This window comes from Cryptomeria japonica, chromosome 11 (assembly GCF_030272615.1).
Source record: "Cryptomeria japonica chromosome 11, Sugi_1.0, whole genome shotgun sequence".
Lineage (NCBI taxonomy): Eukaryota > Viridiplantae > Streptophyta > Pinopsida > Cupressales > Cupressaceae > Cryptomeria > Cryptomeria japonica.
The window spans coordinates 158,603,924-158,612,249 of NC_081415.1; positions in this window are offsets into that span (position 1 = coordinate 158,603,924).

Here is an 8,326-nt window from a genome sequence, read left to right on the forward strand (position 1 = left end):
TTTGTACGTGGAAACCCTGTAATGGGAAAAACTACGGTGGGAAACCTTACCCACAATCAGATGATACTACTGCAAATAGTAAGTGTACAAGAGGGGTCTGCACATGCAGAAAGACCAACAACCTAGAGCTCACTGCTCAATCACAAATGGGAGTCACACTCACTATAGCTGGATGGTTAAATCCAATAAGAATGTACTGCACAAAATAGCATCTTCATATGCTGAATTTAGTATTGGTGTAATGCTGATATGCTTCTACAAAAACCTAACTTCACCTTCAAATGATGTCTTCGTGTATTCCTCTGCTTTATCTCGCATATACCTTTACTTAAATCTTTCTCGCATTCCACACTTGATCTTACAAATGAGATCTTACATTTATACCATACCCTAGGACCAATTTTAGTAGGTCGGCTCTACAAGATATTACAATAAAAACATTTTACAAACAATACAATATCCGATGCAATAACCGATTGAACATGTCGGCTTAATGTATTTACAACAATAATAAATCATCTCCATAGCGTGCCATGCTGATCTGGAAAAAGATAAACCTGTCGGTGTAACCCTAGATAACCTGGACCTATTTGCCGATAAAAGCAAATATGCAAATAAGAATATACCAATGATTATTACTTCAAAATAAAGTGTCCACATGATGTCTTCGACATTACCAAGTGTCTTCCATGTCATTCCAGGTACCGGTGAACATTATATCCTGCCAGTTAATCATATACCGGTAACTGTTGCACAATTTACTGTTTGCCGGTGAATGTTGCTGGATCTCCAAAGTAGGTGTATTTAGTAGGTGTTGACATTAATGAAAAAACCATACCAAAATACCAACATTAGTGTCATTTGAAGTATCTTGGAGATGATTCTTGGAAGATTACAAAGAATAACTACAATGTTCCTCAGAATGGACCAGTTACTGCAAGTGAGATCAAGGGTTTTGAACATAACATAAGAGCTAAAGAAGCATTGTTGAGTGCCCTGATCAATTCAGAGATGACAAATGTGATGGGTTTGCAAACTGCACATGGGATCTGGGAAAAGTTAGAGGCCTTGTATGAAGGAGATACACACGTCAAAGTTGCTAAATTACAAAGTTTGAAAGGAAAGTATGAGATGTTGAAGAAGGGAGAAGATGAAAACATATCATCCTTTATGGATAAAGTGAATGAACTTGTCATGATCATTAGATGTGGTAGTTGAACTCTTGAAGAAGACGAGATTGTTGCTAAAGTGTTGAGATCTTTGTGTCCTACTTACAAATATAAAGTTGCTGCTATTGATGAGATCTTGACTATGACCACTATGAGAAGAGACATGCTGGTTGGTAAGCTTGTTGCATTTGAGTTAAGTAGATTTGGAGAATCACATGGTAAATCCGAGACTGCATTTAAAGCCTTTGTATCCGGGAAGCAGAAGTATGATCCAGGAGAAATTTCATCTAGGGTTTCCAGATATGAAAGAGAAATGAGAGAGATGGAAGAACATAAAAGAGAGTTGGATTAGCTTGAAGCACTTATTTCTTGGAGATTGCCTAAGGAAGCCAGTATGATAGAAAGTTGCCTTTGAAATGTTTTTCTTATAATAAGATAGGACATTTTGCTTCGAGGTGTACTGAAAGGATGTCAAAGTATGATAGGCATGAAAAATTTGATAAGCGTGATATATATGAGAAGCATGATAAGTATGAAAAGCCTTGTAAGCCTAACCAGAAGTTCAACTATTAGAGGAAATGTTATTATGCTGTTGATGAAGGTGTGACAAATGAAGAGTTTAAGAATGGGAATTCAGAAGATGAATTCAAGAAAGATAATCCGATACTAGTGAATTCTACAAGCTACATTATTGAGGAGAAATCTTTGGCTACTAAGATTGAAGATAAAGATGAATGAGTAATTGATAGAGGTTGCTCACATCATATGACAGGTGATAAAAGAAAATTTGTGATTATGGAGAGGTATGATGGTGGTATAGTAAGATTTGGAGATGATAAAGCTTTTGTAATTCATGGTAGAGGGGTTATTTCTCTTGATGGTAAGCATAATACTGATGATGTCGTATATGTTGAAGGTTTGAAGAATAATCTTTGGAGTGTTGGAAAGATGGTTGACAAGGGATATGATTTGAAATTCAAGAATGGTAAGTGCAAGATTATGAATGCCTCTGGTATAGAGATTGCACCAGGAACTAAGACTAAAGGTAATATCTTTCATTTAAATGCTGGTGAGAAAATTTGTTTGATTGCTCAGATATATGAAAGTTGGTTTTGGCATAGAAAAATGTGTCATGTTTTTTATTGCATGATAAGGATAAGTTCTACTCAAGTTGTTAGAGATTTGCCTAAAATTTTGAAACCTTCTATTCTAGTAAGTAAAGATGTAGAACACAAGATATAACTGAGAGTGGGGGGTGAATCAATGATTATAAATAATTTAAAACAATGTGTGCAACTGGTAGGATAATGAAAGCACTAACAAGCAACCACACACATGAGCACATCACATAACATCAAATATATGAGGAAAACCTAATGTGGGAAAAGCCTCGGTGAGAAAAGCTGCTGGAGATCTACTTGTTGGCATATGTGCCGAGCTTGATGACATGATGTTGTATGTTGTCATTGATGTCAATATGATAAAGTATGAACCAGTATATTGATATAAGCAAACTAGCAAGAGAACCGGTATGATGATGTGAAACGATACATATATGAAAAAGTGAAGCGGTATGTTTGTTCAAGGTGAACCGGTATGTTGGAATGAGAACCGGTATATGGAAGTTTTGTATCGGGGTTTTATTTGGCATGACTACCGGTTGGTAGTCTTAGCTTCAGGGTTTCCGGTTGATGCATTGCCCGTGTGATTCAACCAAAGACATCTTGTGATGATTTAGCATTGTAATGAAGACCAGATCATGTTGCCACGTTATCCTTGTACGCGTGAAGGATTTCTTTGAGGATCTTGCATGAAGAAGATCGATCCTATCTACCTCGGGAATGTGCGAAGTCTTTGTAAATGGTGGAGTGTGCGTGATGGGTTATCAACTACCTAAAGTAGAACATAATGAATGTTGGAGAATGTCTTGATATCTGTTCAAGACTGTTGCATTCAATGCAGTGTGATTAACGGTCAGGATTGAACCGACTGAAGTGTTAAACTTAAATGTTTAGGGTTTAGGGTTTATGCTACCGACCTATTTGTTTCGTATAAGGTCAATGATGTTTTCAGTTTGATGTTATTGGCAAATTTTATGTGTGTATCCCAGTGAGTGATACTTGATTCTTGCCAGACCAGAGAAGTGTGGTGATACCTGCAGAGTGGTATTGCAGAAGAAAAGGAGCTAAAGTGGATCTGCCTTGGCATTGTGTGCTGTTATTAGATCAATGTATGACCTGTTGACTTTTAACCATTTCAACAGTTGGAAAATCCCTTAACCGGGTAGCTTTAATAGACTTTTGTGTAAATCCTTTAACAGGGTGACTCAATTTAATGAGTTCTTCAAATCCTCTTGCGAGGTAACCTTTAACCGGGTTTTTAGCCATCCCTTAACCGGGTGATCCTTAGCAGGATCAGTTCCTAACAGAACCTATTGTAAAAGTCTTTAACCAGACTAGGCTCCTAATAGAGCGGACTTCAAAAGAGTTCAAAGAACAGCTTGTGGGTATTCATCCCCACCATGGTTTTTCCCAGTTGGGTTTCCACGTGAAAAATTAGTGTGTCATGTTTGATGCCTTTCATGTGATGTTTTGGTGTTTTATGTCAAAGTGGTAAAACATGTTGAACTAGCAGTCTTTATATTTCTGATGATAGATTACTTGTTTATGCATAAGGGTGAAGTGGAAATGAGGGATTAGATTGTGTGGAAAGCTAAGAGTTACCGGTTTATGTCTTTCATATTCTCACTGTGTTTTACCGGTAGTAATCTGATTTAGACCGGTGTTATTGCTTGCCAGCCAAGTGCAGTGTTTGCAGTCAAACTAGTTTAGGGAAAGTGTTTTTGTTTGTACTGATTCACCCCCCCCTTAGTACCGGTTTGGTACTAACTGTTCATAATTTATTCATCACTACTACTCCAATCCAACCTCACATTGAAGTAACAGTTTTACAATATTTAGGGCACCAAACCAAGGAGCACCAACCCCTAGCAATTAATGGGCACCTACCCAAAGGAGCAACAACTCTTATTCTATTTTGAACACCAACTCAAGGAGAACCAACCCCTACACCGAGCACCCACTCAGTTAAATACAATGAGATATAAAATAAATAGAATGATAAACACCTAGTTACAAATGAGTTTTGTAACACCTGGAAACTATTCACTCTGTCGATTGAACTCTTTTCTATTACATTGCTTCTCTTTTCTTCCAGTCCTCTGTTCTTACTGTCCGAATCCTCTACAACTCAGTTTCTTCCTTGCCAGATCTTCTCAAAAACTTACTTTTCTCTCCTTCACTCTCTGCTGCTATCTTACCATTTCAGACACTGCTAGTTTAATAGGCTATTATACTTTGTAACAGTTTACCAGTTACCTTAACCCTTTTCCGGTAACACCTATCTTACCAGTTCTTCTCCAACATAGTCATTTCAATATTATTCTATCACACTTAGACTGATCAACTCTCACTTTGCAAAGATTCACTTTATCATTAATCTCTCATCAAACATCACCTTAAATTAGATCTATGATCTGCACATTTATATTCTTGTTTTCTCGCCAAAACAAAAACTTAAACTTCATGCGCTTAGGTTTTTCTTCACCAACCTCCATCCAAATCAAATTAGATCTCATCTTTCTTGAATTGAAAACCTACAATAGTAAAACAAAAAGATATGTCCTCTTTTTATTCTTCCTATGAATGTTTACTATATTTAGAAAACTGGACTCTGTTCATGAGTCTTGATTTTGTCGATCATAATAAATTATCTGTTTTTTTCTTTCTCTAGATCAAAAAGATGATCAAATATCTTTCTTCATTCTTAATATCAAAGAATAAAATCTCTGCCCTTCAATCTGCTTTGAGCCGTGATCCTCTGCAACTGTTCCATGTTTTTCGCAGTCAACATTTAATACTGACATAGTCAATAACTACCTCACTGACACACCATTCACCTACCACTACATGTTCTCCACCTGGAGTTGACGTGACATCTCTATCAACATCCAAATCACTTGATTGTGTTGGTTCAAACTCAGTCACCGATCGAACATTATATAGGTATACACTAACCAATTAACCTTCATATCATGCACTTCCTTGTTCTGCTGATTAGGACATGCTATCTCAGACAACAATTACTAACCAGGTTTGCTTGGTTACCGGTTGACATCCCATACCGATTGACATCAACATGCCAAGAATATCCAATGTCAGTAACAATATCTTGCATACTGGTTGAAATATTGACCGATTGACATCAATGACAATACAATGCCAACAATCTGCCCCTTTGGCATTGATGACAACACACATATTATTAGGTTAACCTCCACAACCCGGACTCACAATATGAACTATCTCCAATTGCATTCTTTCTCCCCCTTTGACAACAATGACAAAGGGCGCAAACACCAATTACTAGTAGGCCATACCACTTTTCTCTTTCACCCTGTGGTTCAATTTGTGATTTTTATTAAGTAAAAATTGAATAGACACTGAAAACAACCACAAATATAGACTGATGAGCACATTCTACCCCAGTGAAGTTACTCTCCTGGTCAAGATTATTGTGACTCTGGTAGATAGACAAATTGAATAGAAAACTTTCCAAAGTCCCAAACCTACCGCTATTGCAACATAAAAACCTAATTTCCCTTTTGATACTAAAAAATATGTCAGTCCTATGAATTGAAGAGACAACTAACACAACTATGAAAATCATAAACAAGCTGGTGATGTGTACTCTCCCCCTGAGTACAACTTATGGTCCAAGAGATAAAAAGTATGAATGTGAGCTCCCCCTGAACCACAAGTCTCCATAAACATTTAAGTGCATGAATATGGTGAGATAACTCCTAACTTGTGTCTTAGATATTCTAATATGTTTACCGATAGAGGTTTTGTGAAGATATCAACAAACCTTCTCTCTGAGAAAGTGGTGTTTGATAGCAATGTGCTTTGTCCTTGAGTGCATAACCAGATTCTTTGAAATGTTGATTTCATTTGAGCTATCACACCGGATTGAAATAGGGTCAGATATTTCTATTTGAATGTCCTTGAGAGTCTTCTTCATCCATAACAACTAAGAACAACAATATATTATTCCTCAATAATAGATAAGGAGACTGAATCCTGCTTCTTGCTATGCCATGAAAATAACCAGTCACCTAAAAAAGAATGCATCACCACTTGTGCTTTTTCGGTCATCAATGCAACCTGCCCAATCTATATCAGTGTAGGCCTGTAAAGTGAAATATCCTTGCTTTGGATACCATAAGCCATAATTAAGTGTTCCTTGTAGGTACCTGAAGATTATTCTAACTGCATTATCATGTGACCGTTTAGGTGCAGCTTGAAATCTTGCCACCATACATACTGCCTGCACTATATCTGGTCTTGAGGCAGTAAGGTATAACAGACTACCAATCATGGATCTATAAAGGGTCTGATCCACATCCAGTGACTCATCAACCTTGCTAAACTTGCATCTGGTCACCATTGGGGTACTTACTGGTTTGTTTTCTTCAACATATCTCTGGCATACTTGGTTTGAGAGATAAATATTCCTTTATCTTGCTGTGAAATTTGCAAATCAAGAAAATATGACAGATCTCCAAGAATTGACATCTCAAATTCTGATTGCATCTCATCAACAAACTCTTTACACAAGATATCCTTGTTGCCTCCAAATATTATGTCATCCACATATACAAGAACAATAATCAAGTGATTTTCATTTGATTTGATGTACAAATTACTATCTACACTTCCCTTTCTGAAACCTTGCTCCTTAAGATACTTATCCAACCTTGAATACCATGCTCTTGGAGCCTTCTTTAAACCATACAATGCTTTCTTCAATCGACATACACAAGTTTCATCATCATGCGGTAGAAAACCTTTTGGTTGTTCTATGTAGACTTCTTCTTCCAAATTGCATTCAAGAAAGAATACTTGATGTCCATTTGATATACCTTATATCCTTTGATGGCAGACAAAGCTAAGAACATTCTAATAGCCTCAAGTCTTGCAACCGGTGCAAATGTTTCTTCAAAATCAATTCCTTCTACTTGAGAAAAACCTTTGCACACTAACCCTGCTTTATGCCTAACAATCTTACCTTCTTCATTCATCTTGTTATGGTAGTCCCATTTAGTACCTATGCCCTTCTTATCTACTGGTCTAGGAAGTACTTCCCAAGTCTTGTTCTTTTCAATCTGCAGTAGCTCTTCTTCCATAGCATCCATCCATTTATCACTTTTGATGGCCAAATTGAATGTCTTGGGTTCCATTTCAGTCATGAAGCAAAAATTCACTTGTTCATTGTCCTGGCCAAGTCTTCTTCTTGTATGTATGCCATCACTTTTATTTCCTATAATCTACTCTTTCAGGTGATTTTTATGCACATATCTATTAGGGGTCTTGTTGGGTGGTTCTGCTAGTTCATTTTCTGACTAAACTTCATCTTCATCACATGAATCATCATACCGGTTTACATGTTCTTTTTTCCTTTATGCAAATATTTATCAGCTCTTACATGCACACTTTCAATGACTTCTCAGTGTTTTATTGTAGTATTTGTAGGCTTTTCTGTGAGTAGATGGTGCAGGGCACCTAGCACTCCAAGAATGAAATCTTTGATTTCTTTTGATTTTGTGTGTTAATGTGTGATGTAATAATGGATCAACCATTGAGGACTCAGTAGATCCATGGTTGAGTTGTCCAAATTTTGGTTTGAGTCAATTGTGCTTAGGATGTTGTTAGCCTGAGAAGTGAGATGTTTAGGTAGTTGGTGCAGGAGCACCCCATCAAAACCTTGATGATGATAATTCAAACTCTTATAAGGGAGGCTAGGGTATTAAATATGTGTTTAGGATGTTTTGTATAGGTTTTCAATCATGCATTGTGTGTTTGTAATAAGGAACCCCATCTTGTGAGCCAAACTCCTATTTTGGCATTTCTATGAGCCAATTAGGACTTTTGGACAATAGAGGATCACATGTATTGATTTCATGTGTTTTAAGATGTTTTAGGAGGGGTTGAACTTGACCCAAGACTTTAGGAGGCAAAGGATGACATTTTGACAACTTTTGCAAAAGTTGTCAAAAGTTGTCATGAGCAACTTTTATGCACTTTTTGCATTTTTGTTAT